Source organism: Myotis nattereri, assembly GCF_964212035.1.
Source record: "Myotis nattereri genome assembly, chromosome: 6".
Lineage (NCBI taxonomy): Eukaryota > Metazoa > Chordata > Mammalia > Chiroptera > Vespertilionidae > Myotis > Myotis nattereri.
The window spans coordinates 83,523,516-83,542,260 of record NC_138081.1 but is presented as its reverse complement, the minus strand read 5'-3'; the positions used below and the strand labels follow the sequence as shown (position 1 = coordinate 83,542,260).

The 18,745-nt window shown below is 43.1% G+C and overlaps 1 protein-coding gene across 3 annotated transcripts in view; it reads left to right on the top strand.

Annotated features, from left to right (window-relative positions):
• The first annotated feature begins 9,554 nt into the window (after nt 1–9,554).
• Nucleotides 9,555–18,745, top strand: part of NCOA7 (nuclear receptor coactivator 7) — a 116,648-nt gene continuing 107,457 nt past the window's right edge. For 2 of the 3 annotated variants that reach the window (XM_081094225.1, XM_081094223.1), the window contains exon 1: nt 10,243–10,815. The gene's annotated coding sequence lies outside the window, so the exon portion shown is untranslated. Of the gene's footprint in view, nt 10,108–10,242; nt 10,816–18,745 lie in introns of those variants that run through there. The other variant, XM_081094224.1, reaches the window with a different exon arrangement.

Here is an 18,745-nt window from a genome sequence, read left to right as displayed (position 1 = left end):
AAATCTGCTGCTGCCACCTATGACTACAATAAACTGGGTTTTAACTCTACCCAACATTTCCAAAGTCAGTATGGTGATTTGGATTAAATGCGTTTGAATGAGACGCATGAGGCTATGCTGCCACCTTGTGGCTTATTTTCACATTTATTATTTCTAACCTGACAAGCACCATTACAAATTATTCAATAGACAAGAGTAGAATTTTGCTCAACTAAATATTGCTTGCATGCCATTATCCCAAAGAGTTTATTAAACATTATCATTCATTTCTTTTTGTTTTTATTTTAATTACATAATGAATTGGTAGAGAAAATAGTGTAACCTATATATAAATTATGAATAAACAAATGAGAATTAACACCTGTGTATCCACCACCCAGATTAGTACTACCAGTACTTTAAAAGACACCTTTATGCTTCTTGCAAATTCTTTCTCCATGTTCTCCATTAACCAGGAATAGCTACTATCTTATTTTCATTTATAGTTTAATATCTATGTACATATCAAGAAACAATATTTTTAATTTAGCATTTTAAAACTTCATATAAAATGGGATTATCCTGTTCCGATTTGCTTTTTATTTTTTAATATATTTTTATTGTTGATAGTATTACAGATATCTCCCAGTCCCCGCCCCCTTTACTCCCCTCCTCTCAGCCCATGATGCAAAATAGGTATAATCCCTCCTAAAATAATTTTCCTCCTGTTATTAGTGAAACATAGCTCAAGATTAAACAAAAACTTTTAAAAATTAATCCAGATTGTCTTCAAAAGCTGGAACATGCAGTTTTAGACGTGGTTTAGCATGTTTTTGGACAAATGTATTTAGAGTACTTTAGAATCCGGGAAAGGAGCAGGAAGTATGATACATTGGGCAAGAGTCTGGACTCCAGAGTAGAATCAGAGATCTTTATGTTATTTATTCTAATGTAAATAGTGCCTGTACATAGGTGTGACATATTTTAAACCTTAGGTTAAATAACACTTAGAAACTAATTGAACTTTTGTGATTAATAAAAGTAGCAGCAATCATAAAAACGTGTCTTCCCTGACCGGGAATCGAACCCGGGCCGCGGCGGTGAGAGCGCCGAATCCTAACCACTAGACCACCAGGGAGCCTGTCAGCCTGCTTTCCTAGATCACACTTGGTGCTTTATCATGAAAACCTGCCCAATAGAAAATAAGATTGTTGTCTTCAGGCTCCGCCCCGCTTCCGTCCTGGTCTGGGTTTCAGTTTTTTAAACTGCAGCTTATTCTCCGCCTCAGCGGAGCTCCGCAGCGGCTCCTAAATAATAATAATCGTTAAAAAAACGGACCCTCCACATCCAAATCTCTTCCGATGCTGGAAAAGACGTGCTGAAATTGCTTTCTAATTACATAACATGTAAATATCTACACCTACGCAAATGTTAAAGTAGGGCTCAGAACCTCGTTTTCTTAATCCCCTTGTTGCTCTTTCTAAATGTAACCGCTGTCTGTCCTCTGCAGCAGAAGTGAAGTCCCACCAAACAGTTTACTAAATCTGACGATAGAAAGCCCCCGGCGGAGAACCTTGCCCGCTGTAGAGCTGGGTGCGGTACCGCACACATCCTTGGCACAATGCGTACGCTCTATGCTCTATAAATGTGGGTGATAAAGGGCCATGTGCCTTATGGACGCGTGGTTTTGGGAGTCAGCTAAGAGACCTGTGGGTGCTGCCTGGTGCAAAACCAGGGCATCTGCAACCGAATGCAAATAACCCCTCCAACCCCCCTGTTTCCATTATCCTCCTATTTTCCAAACAGTGTTGTTATCTGGGCCATTGCGTCGCCTCTCCGCGTTTTGTACCAGACGCGGCCAGGAAATGATGTAATTGCCAAATGAGTCAAGAAATCTTACAGCCCACCCTGGATTCAGAAACGCTCCTGAAATCTGAGTAGAAGGCAATAGGATGTAACTTGGCTTTGAAAGTGCCAACCTTACAGTCAAATGTAACCCAAGAGACCCTGCAGCTCTGCAAGATGCGAGGAGGCTTAAGTAAAACAGACATAAATTTGTAATGAACTTGCTCACAACATCCGGCGCCACTGTAAATCGCTGTCATCCATCACCATAGAAGTTAGGTGAGCCTGTGCTTGCATATTGTTTCCTGTTTTCAGCAACGCAGAGATTCTTGAAAAAAATTATTTAATAGCATGGAAACAGGAAGATTAATAGGGCTTATTAGTGCTAATAAATAAAGATGGTAAAATCGGGAGAAATGTCTAAACTTTATTATATTTTATATGAGACACACAACCTCTATCCCACAAGGAAGTTTTAGGAAATTGAGTTCAGTAGATGGAGCCCTTACTTCTCAGTTAAGAGTCCCCAGAATTTAACATCAGAGTTTCTGTGTTAAAATAAAAAAAAACAGAGAGAACCAAGATGGCGGCATAGGTTAACGCCGGAGTTTGCTGCTTTGAACAACTACTTCAAAAGTGAAACCAAAAAACAGAAGGGACATCACCCAGAACCACAGGAACGCTGGCTGAGTGGACATCCTACAACTAGGAGGAAAGAGAAACGCATACGGACACTCAGAGGAGGCGCAGTGCTGAAGTCAAATTCCGAGGTGCGGAGTGCGCGGAGCGGGCTGGCGGCGGAGGGCGCGGTTGGCGTTTTCAATCGGGAGGGAGTCGCAGACTCTGAGCTCCAGATACGGGCAGGTCTTTAGGGACCCAGACTCAAACGGGAGAAGCGGGACTGTCTGGCTTCGGTCAGAGCGAGTGCAGCTTTCTCTCCGAGCGTTGCAGCCGTTGCTGGGACTCAGAGAGGCAGAGCCCCTGGGGACAGGACTGAGAGCGGCCATCACTGCTCTCTCCGGCCCACCCCGTTGATCCTGTGCGACCTGTCCCGCCCAAGCCCTGCACAGAGGCATTTGCCGGATAGCCTCAGGCAAAGGCTAGATTAGCACCTCCCTAGAGGACAGAAGTTCTCTCACTGCTGACACAGCTGATTCTCATAGCCACTTGGCCTAGAGGTCAAACCCTCCCTGGAATTAGCTACAACAATCAAGATTTAACTATAAGACTGCGCACAAAGACCACTAGGGGTGCACCAAGGAAGCACAACAAAATGCGGAGACAAAGAAACAGGACAAAATTGTCAATGGAAGATATAGAGTTCAGAACCACACTTTTAAGGTCTCTCAAGAACTGTTTAGAAGCCGCCGATAAACTTAATGAGATCTACAAGAAAACTAATGAGACCCTCGATCTTATATTGGGGAACCAGCTAGAAATTAAGCATACACTGACTGAAATAAAGGATAATATACAGACTCCCGACAGCAGACCAGAGGAGCGCAAGAATCAAGTCAATGATTTGAAATGCGAGGAAGCAAAAAACACCCAACCGGAAAAGCAAAATGAAAAAAGAATCCAAAAATGCGAGGACAGTGTAAGGAGCCTCTGGGACAGCTTCAAGCGTACCAACATCAGAATTATAGGGGTGCCAGAAGATGAGAGAGAGCAAGATATTGAAAACCTATTTGAAGAAATCATGACAGAAAACTTCCCCCACCTGGTGAAAGAAATGGACTTACAGGTCCAAGAAGTGCGGAGAACCCCAAACAAAAGGAATCCAAAGAGGACCACACCAAGACACATCATAATTAAAATGCCAAGAGCAAAAGATAAAGAGAGAATCTTAAAAACAGCAAGAGAAAGAAACTCAGTTACCTACAAGGGAATACCCATACGACTGTCAGCTGATTTCTCAACAGAAACTTTGCAGGCCAGAAGGGAGTGGCAAGAAATATTCAAAGTGATGAATACTAAGAACCTACAACCAAGATTACTTTATCCAGCAAAGCTATCATTCAGAATTGAAGGTCAGATAAAGAGCTTCACAGATAAGGAAAAGCTAAAGGAGTTCATCACCACCAAACCAGTATTATATGAAATGCTGAAAGGTATCCTTTAAGAAGAGGAAGAGGAAGAAAAAGGTAAAGATACAAATTATGAACAACAAATATGCATCTATCAACAAGTGAATCTAAGAATCAAGTGAATAAATAATCTGATGAACAGAATGAACTGTTGATTATAATAGAATCAGGGACATAGAAAGGGAATGGACTGACTATTCTTGGGGGGGAAAGGGGTGTGGGAGATGCGGGAAGAGACTGGACAAAAATCGTGCACCTATGGATGAGGACAGTGGGTGGGGAGTGAGGGCGGAGGGTGGGGTGGGAACTGGGAGGAGGGGAGTTATGGGGGGGGGGGAAGAGGAACAAATGTAATAATCTGAACAATAAAGATTTAATTAAAAAAAAAATAAAGTAAGGATTCTGAGACAGAGGCTATCCTGCATTATCTGGATGGGCCCCAGATCATCACATGGGTCCTTCTAAGTCAGTGGTTCTCAACCTTCCTAATGCCGCGACCCTTTAATACAGTTCCTCATGTTGTGGTGACCCCCAACCATAAAATTATTTTCGTTGCTACTTCATAACTGTAATTTTGCTACTGTTATGAATCATAATGTAAATATCTGATATGCAGGATGTATTTTCATTGTTATAAATTGAACATAATTAAAGCATAGTGATTAATCACAAAAACAATATGTAATTATATATGTGTTTTCCGATGGTCTTAGGCAACCCCTGTGAGAGGGTCGTTCGCCCCCCCGAAGGGGTCGCGACCCACAGGTTGAGAACCGCTGTATCTAAGTGAAGGGAGAGAATCATTGAACAGCTGCCTCCTGCATGCCCCACCCTGGGGATCGAGCCCCACAATCCGGCATGTGCCCTGACCTCCTGATTCATGAGTCAATGCTCAACCACTGAGTCACTCTAGCTGGGCTTTATGGGTTTTTTAATTCATTGTGTTATAATCTATTGCTATCATTACTCATAATACTTAAATTATTCCCAATTTGGCCAGGAGTCCCTTTAAGCTGACTCCTGTATTCTTTTGACCCATCCCTATAAATTTTGAGTACTTCTTTAATTTGTGGCAGAAGATGGTCCAGGCACACCCTGTACTTTACTGATTGAATTAAGGAAAATTAACATCTTTATACATATACCTTTTATTTTTTAGTGTCCTTTATTTTCCCACAAAGAATGATATACTCTACATCAGTGATGGTGAACCTATGACACGCGTGTCAGAAGTGACACGTGAACTCATTTTTTTGGTTGATTTTTCTTTGTTAAATGGCATTTAAATATATAAAATAAATATCAAAAATATAAATCTTTGTTTTACTATGGTTGCAAATACCAAAAAATTTCTATATGTGACATGGCACCAGAGTTAAGTTAGGGTTTTTCAAAATGCTGACACACCGAGCTCAAAAGGTTCGCCATCACTGCTCTACATGGTCTTCTGTAACCTTTTATTACTATCTTTTGAAGCATGTCCATTCTTTTCATAGTTTTCTCATTATTTTTTATAACTGTGTGGTATTTCATTGTATAAATATTTTATTAAAGTAGTTTCTTATCATTGGTCATTTAGATTATTTCCAATCTTTTGCTATTATCAAAGCAGTACAATGAATAACCTTGACCTGACATAATTTAGCAATTAGTTTTTATTTATTTGCCCACAAGTGACTCACATTATAGAGTGCCAATACCTGATTTGAAAATGTCATTATATACTGGAGGAAAAACCATGACATCCAATTTAATTTTAGTTATAATTTATTGACAATTTTATTTTCAATATGATTTCAAGCTGACTCAGCTATTCTTCTGTTCATTAATTTGTTCATTCACTGAATAAATATTTATTGACTAATATGTATTAGGTACTATGTTAGGCACCAAAGACATCAAGATGAACAAAATAGGATCCATGGCTTGAAGTTTTGTCTGGTGGGGTTCAATAAACAAGCAATTACAGTAGCGTAGTGGGTAGTAAAAGAAATGTGTGTAGTAAAAGGCTATACCATAAGTTTATTTACTAGATTAAAAACTCATCACTCATCACACATACTTTGCTGATGGAAGTGTAAAATGGTTCAGCCACTCTGGAAAATAGTTTGGCAGTTTCTTATAAAACTAACATGCTGGGACCATATGACCCAGCAATCCTACTCTTGGGCATTTATCCCAGAGAAATGAAAACTTATGTTCACACAAAAATCTGCACTTGAATGTTTATAGCAGCTTTATTCATAATATCCCCAAACTGGAAACAATCAAAATGTCCTTCAGTGGGTGCATAAACTGTGGGACATCCACACCATTGAATATTTATCCAAAACAGGGACAACTATTAATATACATAACAACTTGGATGCATTCCATGGGAATTATGCTGAGTGGAAGAAAATAGCCAAGCTAAAAGGGTACATACTATATATGTATCCATTTATATAGCATTTTTTGAAATTATAGAGATGGGAACAGATAGGTGATTGACAGGAATTAGATGCATTGGGTGGAGGATGGATGTGACTGTGAAGGGCTAGGTTGTGGGTGCTTTGCAGTGACAGAACAGTGCTGCATCATATTGTGGTGGTGGGAGAAAACTATACAGATGAGAAGATTGCATAAAAAAATATGCGTGCACACAAACACAATGTATATGCAAAACTGGTCAGATCTGGCTATGCTTTAAAGATTGTACAGATGTCAGTTTTCTGGTTTTGACATTGTACTGTAGTGATGCAAGATGTTACCATTGGGAGACAACTAGAGCAGTGGGGGTGGGAGAAAAAACTCAGGTCTTCTCTATATATTTTTTGCAACTTTTTGTGAATCTATAATTATTTCCTTCAAAAAACTTCCTTTTCAGTTTATTGCACTATAAATTTCTTTCACCCAACCCAAACAATCACTTCCTAATGTCACTTTGAGTTTAGGGATTCGTTTCAGAATTTTAAATTATACTTTAGCACCAATGTCTTAGCACCAGCTTATTTGAATAAGTTTTTCAGAAAATGTAAAAAATATGGGATGAATTCTCAAGCTATTGAACAAACTATTCTTAGCAGAAAAAAGACAGCAGAAACTGTCCAAGAACACACATTTTAAATTTATTGTAAATAAGAGAAGAGGGCAAATGTATTGAGTTTAATCCAAACAATCTGCCATAAATTCTGTGTGCTGACAGGCCATTTCTATGTACATCAGTATTTCTTTCTCAATACACTGTTAGGCTCCTCCTTTCTAGTGACAAGGAGATTTCTACTTTTTCTTTGGACTTTATAACAAGCCAAGAGAAGCATCAAACCTTGGCCCATTCACCAAAGAACCTATTTACATTATACTAAAAACTATGATGTGCTGGATCTGTAGTGTACTAAAACTTCCCAAATTATTTTATGCACTATATCTCATCTCCCAATTAAAATTTCACCTCTATTTAGAACAGTTCTATCAGAAGAATTGTCTGCAATAATATGTTCTATTTTGTTCTGTCCAAAAAAACAGTCATGCGCCATGTGTGGTTCTGCAGCACTTGAAATATGGCTACTGGCATAAAAAACATTTTTAATTTAATTTAAATTTAAATAGCCACATGTGACTAGTAAGCACCATATTGAACAGCACCGATTTAAAAGGAAATGAAATGGCTTTATTTCTTCTGATTTCTGTATAAAGACAAGGCGTAGACAAACCAATAAGTGTTGAGTTGATGAAATAGAATGAGTGAAGAATCTTTAAGAGGGAATTCCCCTACCATCTAAGCTAGGGAGCAGAAATCTTTATTTCAATGGCACTTTCACTGTAATAAAATCCTTTATAACAAAAGACTAATATGCAAATTGACTGAACAGCGGAATGACTTGCAGAACAACCTGCGGAACAACCGGTCGCTATGACACACATTGACCACCAGAGGGCAGACATTCAATGCAGGAGCTGCCCCCTGGTGGTCAGTGTGCTCCCACAGGGGGAGCACCGCTCAGCCAGAAGCTGGCTCACAGCTGGTGAGCGCAGCAGCAGTGGTGGGAGCCTCTCCTGCCTCCACGGCAGTGCTAAGGAGCAACAGCCGAGCAGGCTGGTGTAAGGAGCGAGGAGTCCCAGACTGCGAGAAAGATGTTCGACTGCCGGCTTAGGGGTCCTGGACTGCGAGAGGGCACAGGCTGGGCTGAGGGATCACCACCCCCTTCCCTCCAGTGCACAAATTTTGTGCACCAGGCCTCTAGTGTCATAATAAACATATGATACAGCATGCAGTCCTAGAGGTGTTCATGAAGATAGTAAAGAGGATCCTTAACTTACATGCAATGTTTTGGAAAGGCTGACAAACATTTTATAACTGATGGTTACTTCTACTAAAATACAGGGGTGGGCAAAAGAAGTTGCACTGTGACATTCTTTTGAGTTAATAAAACTATTGTAATAATCATAACTTGTATGTCTTTTCCATACAAACCACTGTAAACCTACTTTTGCCCAACTCTGTGGACACTCCATTCTATCTTTGGCTAATAAAAAAGATCACTACTTAACTTGCTTCTTGACTGAACATTGGGTCCATAGGGAGGAAAACAAAAGGGAACTTTTGGTGGGGAAAGGATGAAGTCTAGCATTGCAACTCAATCAACATTTCCTGCAGAAACTATGTTGTAAGGAAGACATCTTTATAAATATTGTTAAACAACTGCCAAATTCTCACTAAGTGACTTCAGTATATACACACACATTCCTATAACCCAGTTATTCTGATTTGAGGGCAAGACATAATTAATAATAGGTCTCTTTAAAAAAAAATAAATGGGACTCTAGATCAACTGGAGTCCCTGGAAGTGACCCAGCCATGGGCTCATGTCTCCTGAACCCAGAGGGGTGAGGTACCTCCCCTGCTCAGCCCAGGACCACCACTTTGCTTAAAGGAACACACCTCAAAAAGTCTTAGGGATTTTATCACAATTTGTACTGCTATGGAACATGTCTTTTCTTTTGCCTTTTAACAATTTTTTATTTTTTTATTCAAAACCACTGGCCACAGTAAATTCAGCCTTCTGTCCTTCCCAGCCTTTGCATTTCACAAAGGGGCCCATCAGCTCTTCCCCCTCCTGCTCTTGTCCCCGTACAGGATCCCGGATGCTGCCAACTTATACTCATTACAGCAATTGGGCCCTCCAGGCTGACTATAGCCAGAGCCGGGAGAGGGAGAGAGCCAGGGCTGGGAAGATTTGCATCAGCAGCTGTGAGCTTCCCATCCCCATTTGGGTGCTGTTCCCTCTGTGGTCCCATGACCAGCCCTGCAAGGTGATTTTAGATTTTAAAATCTTTTATAAAAGCACTCATCAAAGAACTGTGAGAGCAGGCCAGTTTCTCTGGACATCTCAAACCATGATCTTTTGATTCCAAAAAGATCAGTTCTATATTTTAGGAGCTTAATTTCCCCCTTGAAAATAATTTGCAAATAACACTTTACCTAAAGAAAAAAGAGGGGGGAAAAACCCACTTAATTTTTCATATAGAAACTATGAAGATGTAAACGTGAGGTCCACTGTTGTACGAGCTGAGTGCAGAATTGGGCAATTATTCCACAGTTTGCAAGATAGTACAACGACCATTTGTAACTGAAATTCCAAAGCCACCACTGTTAATTGCTTTGCACAAACAGCGTCAGCAACCCCAAGGAGGCCACTATCTGGTGTGTCTCCTGTGTGGCCTCTGACACCCCAGTATTATCAGACCAGCCGCAGGCTGCGCTTTGAGGGTTTTTTCTGCGAGTAAGGGTGAACCCTGCGGCCAAACCCTTCTAGTCATCTTGTAGTGCTGGTCAGGGGACCACAGAGGCAGTAGCAAGTGGGGATGCGAGGCCCCCAGGTACTGCCCAGCCGCTGATGCAAACCTTCCCGGCCCGGGCTCTCTCCCAGCTCTCGCGGGTCGCTGCCAAGAGTTGGCCTGGAGGGTCCAATCGCTGTAATGATTGCAACTGGGCTGCATCCGGGATGCTGCACCGGGGACGCGAGCAGGAGGGGGAGGAGATGGTGGGCCCCTTTGCCAAACGCAACGCCGCAAAGGACTGAAGGCTGAACGGACTGGTTCCCGAGCTGGAAGGAAACCCTAGGCTTTCGAGCTTGGGGGGCCTCTCACTGCAGCTCAGCTCTCAAAGCCTGGCGGCCACGGCAGCCCCGCTGGAGGGGACGAAGCCCGGGGCGAGGTAAGATCCTCCCGGGCTCTGCCGCTCAGCGTCGGGCCACGGGGCGGCGCCCAGCTCGCTCTCGAGAGGCGTCACCAGGGGCCGAGGCCCGCGGAGGCCGCGCGCGCAGCTCGGCGAGGCGGAGCCGCGGGGCCCGAGCCGGGGCCGTGCGCGGGCAGCGGGGGCCGCCGCAGCCGCGGGGACGGGGTGACCCAGGCTCCCAGCTCGGAGGTCGCCGGGCGAGGAGGATGCCGCCGCTGCAGCCGGGGCCGCCGAGCTCGGTCGCGGAGCTCCCGGGCCCCCGCCGCGGCGGAGGGGCGCCGAGCGTGGCGCGGGCCGGGCGGAGCTAGAGGCGGGCGTCTCCCGCGTCGTGCCGCCCGCGGCTCCCCGCCCCCGGCCAGGCCCGCGAGCCCGTGGCGGCGGATGCCCTGACCGCGGGCTCAGCTGCAGGGTGGGCCGGCGCCGCCGCTCGCGGGAAGAGGCCCGCGTTGTCCCGGGCACGGCCGCGTCCACCCGCTCCCGACGCCGGTCCCCGGGGTCGTGCGCCTCGGCGCTCCGCCCTCCCGGCCCAGCTCCTCCTCGGCGCACGTCCCCCCCCACGACCCCTCCTCCCCGCCACCCAGGAGGATGCGCTCCCCCGCGCCGAGCAGCGGAGGCCACGGTTCCCAGAAATGCGTGCGCCCGATCGCCTGCTCCCGGACCCGCTGTGCCGGCGCCCCCGCCCTGTAGGTAGGTGCGCCCAATCCCCTTCCCCTTCTCCGGGACCGAGGAGTCCTCGCCGCCTTCCGCTGCTGATGCTGCTGCTGGGGAGGTGGGGGTGGGGGCCGGGCCCGGGACCCGCCAAACTTGCCTCCCGCCCGGGTCGGTGGGGCGCTCCGAGGTGCTGATGAGCCGGGCGCAGCCCCTGGGTCACTCAACAGCCTCCGCGGGAGCCCGGGTGGCCGAGCGGTGGCGGAGCGGAGCTCGCCCCTTCCCCGCCCACCCTCGGCCCAGCGCGCCGCGGGCGGGGGTGGGGAGGGCTCCTGGGCGCGCGGCTCATTTTGGGGGGAAGACCGTTGGATTTTCAGCAGCGCAGGGAAACATATGTCATCGTGTTTTTTTCGGCTGCACGAGCAGATACGGTTTTTCTGTTTCAGCCGAACGTGGAGACGTGGAAAGCGTTGCTCTTGGCATCTAGAAGTCGCCGTGGGTTTTTGTGCATTTCAGAGCTGGCTGGCCGGTATATAAAACAGGTGGCTCACCCCTTACAGCCCACATTTGCGGGCTAGCTAGACACGGTGCTTCTAGGAGTCAGATTTATTCCGGGGATGCACGAGGCTGGGGGTCCCCGTGCGGGAGCCCCCTGCTCGGGTGAAGGGATGTGTGTCAAGTGGCAAGTTTGTTACAGGTGTCGGGACGCTTGCACGGAGTCGCCAGCAGAGGCAGCCTTGGGAGCAGCCTGGCTTCCAGCTAGGCGTTACGGTTTGTATTTCTGAGGAACTGGTGATGCGTTCTAGCAGGTTATTATTGTTTTATTTTAAACAATAAGGTTTACAGTTTTGGAAAGTGAGCCATTGTAAGGTCCAGTTGGACATGGACGTATGGAGGTTTAGAGCTTTGTAAGACGAACCAGTGTAAACTCCAGGAGGACTAAGCCTTGTTCAGTCCCGCAATCCCTTGCCTCTAATGCTTACGGTGCGCTTATTAGTTATTTGTAAGAACTGTTTCAAGCTTCATCTAAAGACAGTTTAGTGTCAAAATGTACTAGTATTTGTCTGTCCTGTGGCCGTTGAAGTTTAACTGGATTTTTTAAACTTCTTTGTGTGAATAGCCAAATTCGGTTAGCATCTACGTTTGAATTTTGCCATGTTTAAGACCATATGGGTAATTCTCCCCAACTCTTAATATAAGTTTATTTCATGTCCCAGCTTGCAAGTTTTCCAGTCCCACTGGTAATCACACTTATTTCAGTTAAACTCTGACACACGATTTTTAAAAGTACGGTTCATGTTTAAAAGAAAATTCGAAGTTACTCCAGAGGTAATAGTGGTTTTGGTTAATAAGTGACATATTAACTCGCTTCAAAGTTGAGTTGTTATGGTTGATCTAATTATAATGTATTTTGTTACAGGGAAAGGTAAAAAATAAAGCATGTAGAATTGTCTAGGATTCTTAAATGATTCAAAATATATGTTACAGTTACATATTTTTAACTATATGGGTTTTCCTCCATATATAAAGATATCAGTATATAAGAATATAAGTTTGACAACCAGGGTGGTTGTGAAATCAGGGGCTTGGAAGAGTCAGTGCCTTTCTGCCTTTAAATTTAATGTTTTCTTGAAAGAAATCAAGGATAACTGCATCACATTTCATTTATTTTTTGCACTATGCTATTTCCTGTTCTTTTTATTTTTCGATATCTAAGTTTTCTGAGTCAGTATTAACCTCTTTTCAATCGCTTTGTTTAACAAAATTATATGGGTGTGGTTCAGTCATTTGCTTGCTTTCTCCTTGCCTCCTTTTTTTTTGTCATTTTAATACCTCTTCACCATCCTCACTACATATTACCCAAAAGACTTATTTTCACAAAACAACAGTAGGCTGTAGTTTATTCTTACTGCTTCTCTAGCCTACTTGGATTCTTTCTAGACGGGAAGGAAATAATACTTTTAAGCAAAAGCTGCTAAGATTGGAGGAACCTAAGGTAGGAGGGCCCTTATGAAAAATATGATTCCTTGAAATAAAGCAAAAATTTCCCTCAAGAAATACAGACAATTACATTTTACACATCTTAAATTTGTAATCGAGGATAATGAGCAGTTAATTTACATTGTTCTTCCTTGCACACTTTAAACTTCTCAAAAGAGCCCTCCCATATGGTTTTAGCAAACTCTTTTTACTTTGTTGTAGATAATAAATACTTATTTGTTCATTTGACAAGTAGAAGTTGAACCTTTAAACTGCTGGTGCACTTGGCCTTGAGATAAATGAAGTATGAGCCGGTTCCTAATCTCAGAATGGAAGAGGCATTTTTCTGTGTGTATCCTGCATGTAAATGTGCCATGCCTCTGTGATTCCATGGCTCGCGACCTGTCTGGTTAGCCCCCAGAACTCCTCTCCAAATGCACCACTGGAATGCAATTCTAAGACCTGGATTTACTCTGTCTTATTTTTCTGTATCTTAAGTTTTTATTGCAGAAACCTCTATCTCTTCCTTGCTAAATGTTATTTACTGTCCTTTTTATCCTGGCATAATTTTTTTTATTCCAGTCCATTTCACCCCAGCCCATATATTTGTTGTTTACATCCAGTAGGATTCACTCAATTCACACATGTTGGAACCAAAATTGTTATGGTTGCAGAAGAAGTATAGAAAATTTGTATAATCTTGAATTTCAAATGTGGGGAACTGATGATTAAAGAGTAATTGTTGTGCATTGATCTCCCCTCAACAGTGGTGTAGAATGCCTTTGTTTCTGCACATATCAGAGAATATGAGTTGTCTGCTCATAAATTTGATCAGAAGCTTAATTGAGAGAAATAATGTTTCTAGAGGGTTGGCTGAACAAAGGCCGTGACATCCACCATTCCCCCTACAATTCTGGGTATTAGACCAGGAGTCTAGCCTGATCTTCAGAAACGACATGCTTTGGTTACCTTGTTTTGCATCCTTTGCAGCCCGCCCCCACCCCTTGTGTTCACACAGGGATTCTATTAATAAAGACAGTTACAAGAAACCTACTGTTATGTTAGGAGATGAGGTTATTAAATCATGGTCCCTTCTACAGCTCCTGTTTGAAGACCAATGCATGGAATTCCATTCAGTTCTAAATGCCAAAGAAAAGCTTTATTTTCACTGAACAATTAGTATGTCTATTTTTCATCATGCAGAACTAGAATCATTTCCCTTTCTCATTTGACAATGAGGAAACACTGAGTCAAATTTGCAACTCAGTTTTAATAACCCTTTAAAAACCTGTGACCTTAATATTGATATTCTAACTTTCCCTTTGATCTTGAGCTTCTGTTCTACCTTGTTTTTGTTGATTCTGATTTTTATCTAATTATATTTTTCTATTTTTAAGCTGGTTCACATCCTTTGTGGGACAAGACAAAATATAAAAACAAATAAATGAAAACATTTGCTAAATTGATCTCTGGACACAATATGCTTTTGATTAACAATTTAATCAGTTCCATTAAATATGCTTTGAACAAGTATTGCAAGTTTAGTATGAATGAGCTTATATAGCCACATGGGAAACAATGTTATATAGTTTTGCAAAACTAAATTTTTAGCACTTATTTTTTAACTTAAATTTATGTCCATTTATCACTAATTTAAAATTAGTAAAAGCATTTGATTTAAGTCAAGGGCACGTACCTGGGTTGCAGGTTCATCCCTGGCCCAGTTGGGGCACGTGTGGGAGACTGCCAGCGATGTGTGTCTCGGTGTTTCTTCCTCTCTCTCTCTCCCCCAACCCTTCTCCTCCCTCCCTCCCTCCCACTCTCTCTAAAAATCAATGGAAAAAATGTCCTCAGGTGAGGATTCATGAAAAAAAGAAAGAAATAGAAACTGAAATGTTGACCCTGACAGATGATATGATCCACCTGGAGAGAGTGGTCCTCAGTATGTGAATGAGGTATTTTTAATTCCAAGTCCAGTAACCAGATGGTGTCCACGGTGCTCAGCTTTATCGCAGAGGGCCTGTCATGAGGTAATTTGCTGTTGACTGATTAACAGAGGATTCACAGACGAAGAATTGAATAGTGTTTGTTCAGCACAGTTCTGGTGGAATCCTCTGGTGGATGACTCTGATCACTGACCTGCTATGTTGTGTAGAATAGGAAAAACGTGAGATGATGCCATAGGTGTGAGAAACCTCAAGATCTTTCATTTTCTTTCTATAATTCCGACCTCACTGAGCAAACCAGACATGTTGTACCAGGAATTGAGGTGCCCTGAGTAGCAGTAATGGATATTCTAGCCACTGGGTGAGTGCAGCCCCTGCTGTACAGTATAAAGCACAGTTTCTGGCTACTCGTCTGTTGGGACAGCCTGCTCAGTCCTTAAGGTTCCAGGTGCTTAGAGCTGAGCCTGGTGGTTACCCCAAGGTCCTGCCCGCCTACAGGGTCCCACTGAAACAGCTCGTTAGCAGCCCTCTGTTACCTTGAATCACAGCACCTTCCAAAGTAGTTCCAATTTAACATGCCTAAGGCTTTAAAAAGCGTTGGAGGAAGAATTTAGTCCAGTTGAGTTGCTATAGCAATTTAGTCCAGTTGGGCTGAGTCACTTTTACACAGCAGAAATTTATTGCTGACAGTCCTGGAGTCTGGAAGTCCAAGATCAGGGTGCCAGCATGGTGGAGTGTGGTGAGGGCCCTCTTCCGGGTTGCAGACGGCTGACTTCTTTCTCTTTGTGGTCTCTAGGGGCCTCTTTTATGAGGGCTGTAATCGCATTCATGAAGGGACTGCCTTCATGACCTAATCACCTCCCAAGACCCCACCTTATGGCATCACCTTGAGCATTAGGTTTTCAAAATATGAATCGGAGAGGGAGGTGCGCAAACATTCAGTCTATGCCAGGAATAGAGAATTCACAAAATAGGAACTATAAATTGCCAAGGCATGAAAAAAAAAAAAAAGCCAACTTGATTGCATCAGGGAAATACAAATTATAATTCGATTTTAAAAGTTCATAACAATGCTGGCAAGGTTTAGGTTGGGTCACATTCCCTTTCAGTGGATGGTGAGGGCATGTTGGTAAACTATGGATGGAGAGCAGTTTAGCTCATGGAATCCCTTGGCACCAGTGATTCTTTTCTAAGCGTACATCCTAAGGAAATCAGAGATGTGGTTGAATTTCAGTGATGCACCTTTTCTATGGGAGGCAAGTGGTATGGTAGACAATGTTAAGAGGTGGGACTCTGAGCCAGTTGCCTGGATCAGAGTCCTGTTGCACCATTTACCAGCTTTGTGAACTTAGACAAGTGAATTTCTCCTTAACTTTCTTGGCTGTAAAATGAAGATAATAGTATCCGTCTCCCACAAGGTATTGAGAATTAGGTAAGTAAATATCCGTAAAGAACTTGGAACCCTGTGTGCCACAGAGCAAGCAACTGTATACGAATTAGTTATCATCAAGGGTGATATTGTGAACCTTTGAGACAAGTCCAACAATGGAGACTTTTTTTTTTTTTAAATGATAGTATACCCAACTGTATGCACAAAAAGATCCTGATTTGATTTTAAACTGCACCAGCATAGAAGAAAGACAGGAAAGTCACAAAATGTTAAAGCCTCCTCCCCCCATGGAATCATAGGAATGATGGGATCATTTTCATTTTTCACAGTTTTTTTGTTATCCATATGTAGTGCAGTGATACTTGTTAGAAATTATTAAGATGATAGGATTCTTGCATTCTGTGCTTTTCTTTACCAAATGCATATTCATTTTTACATATTTTACTTTCTCTTCCTCCTTTCAAAGCTACTCATATTTCACTTCCCCATCGTCCTCACCCACATGCCATCTGCTTGGTATTTTCTTAGCTCCATTGCCTTGTGTATAGCATTAGCTCCATTGCCTTGTGTATAGATCAGCTCCAGGCTAGTTCAAGAATAAGTAGACCAAGAGGAATGATTCATGAGATTTTATGGGTGGTGGCTTCCTCTTGGAAGTTTAAGCCAGAGAATGCTGCTTAGGTCATCATGGAATTGTGTCCTCTTCACATTTCAGGCACTCAGCCTGGCCTCCCACTCTCCCCCTGCATGAACTCAGAACTTCAGGAGGGCCAGCATCCTCAGCACCCTTCCCTACTCTTCTGGTGGAGTGCAGAAACTTGCCAGGCCTCCTAGTTGAATCAGGCACACTGTTAATACTTCGTCTGTTGGTCAAAACAAGCCACATGGTCAAGTGGGGGAAGACATACACTCTTCATACTAGTGCAAAGCACCGCAAAGTGGCATAGCCATTGTATGATTCTCTTTCAGGGGAGGAATTCATAATTGAGACGAGCAATCCAGCCTAGCAAAGGGCCGTTTCTCTTTTGAATTCTACAAGAACTTTTAAAAAAATACATATTTTTATTGATTTCAGAGAAGAAGGAAGAGGGAGAGAGAGGTAGAAACATCAATGATGCGAGAGAATCATCGGCTGCTTCCTACACGCCCCCCACTGGGGATTGAGCCCGCAACCCAGGCGCATGTGCCCTGACCGCATGTGCCCGGCAATCGACTTGTGACCTCCTGGTCCATAGGTCAACGCTCAACCACTGAGCCATGCCTACCAGCTTCAATAACTTTTATATCAATCAACTTAATAAACCTTTAAAAGAAAGGCACTTAAACCGTGGGCTGGTTTCTTAACCCAGTCTCTGGGAAAATTCTAATTGAAACCCATACGCATAATTTGTCTTCAAGAAGAGGTCATAGTATTTCACAGTGCTGACTTCATTTCCTGCTGGGCAGGGCTCCTTGCCCTAGACATTTCATTATGCTTTGTCCTGAACCCACATTTGTGTATTTACCACATTTTAGACTATGCCTTACTAACTGTTACAGAAAAACCGGAGAAGAACCAAGCAACGCTCTGAGAGTTTGGAGTTACACTTTATTCACCGCGGTGGGCTCAGGGAAATGAATCCAAATTCTAAGCAAAGCTACAAGCAGAACTTCCTTTTTTATGGAAGAGCCAGCCCTTTGTGTGCTTGCTGGCGGCCTTGAAAACGACACAGTTCTATCCAGTTAAAAAATGCACCTGGCATGGCATTGGGCATATCTAGTCTCTGGCCTGCAAGGTCAGACAGCTAAGTTTATCTTCTTCATTATTCAAGCAGGCTAGAAAGCAAAGTTATTTTTTCAGAATAAGAGGCCTTCTAAAGAATAGCAGAGAATTCCAAACAGTAGTTTTGCAGAATAGGGGTTTGCCTTCACATAACCAAAGCACTACTTGCCTCTCTCTCTGCCTCGCCTTTGCCTGACATGTGAGGCGAAACCAGATAGAATTGCTGTCCTCTTGAGCATGCTCTGGGAGCACATTTGCATTAAGGATAAAACTGTTTCTGGTGAACAGATGATTGTTGGTTGTGTAACACTATTGAAATGTAACCACGAGTAGCTGCTTTGGGTGTCATCCCACTTCAAACACCTTTCCTAACAACACTGGGCTGTGACCGTGGCCCCTTTCTTTCCCTTAGTACCTCTCTGTGCATAACACATTTTGTTTGGCATTAATTTTTATGATACCTTTTTTCCTGGTTGCTTTATTGATGTAAACTTTATCTCCCTTGTTAATAATGGAAGTTTCCTTGGAGAATATTGAGTTTAGGAATTACATCCTAAAGGAAAACTGGCCAGAACTTTTGAATGGTGGGTAGTTGAAGTGAAAATTCTATGCAGTAACATGGCCTAATGTTAGAGGCTGTTATCAGTGGTTCTGATTCTGATATAAGACAAAACTGACCATTCTGGCTTTAACTCATGGCTCTTTGACCTTGAACAAGTTCTTTACCCTTCCTAGACTGCACATTTCTTATCTGAAAAGGATCAAGAATATTGACACCTTCATACAGTCATAAAGATTATTCTGTATGGAACAGCACTGACCCAAAAATGTGGTGCATATGGTTCATGTTCAATAAATGTTTAACCGTTGCTGCTTGTTGTCATCATTATA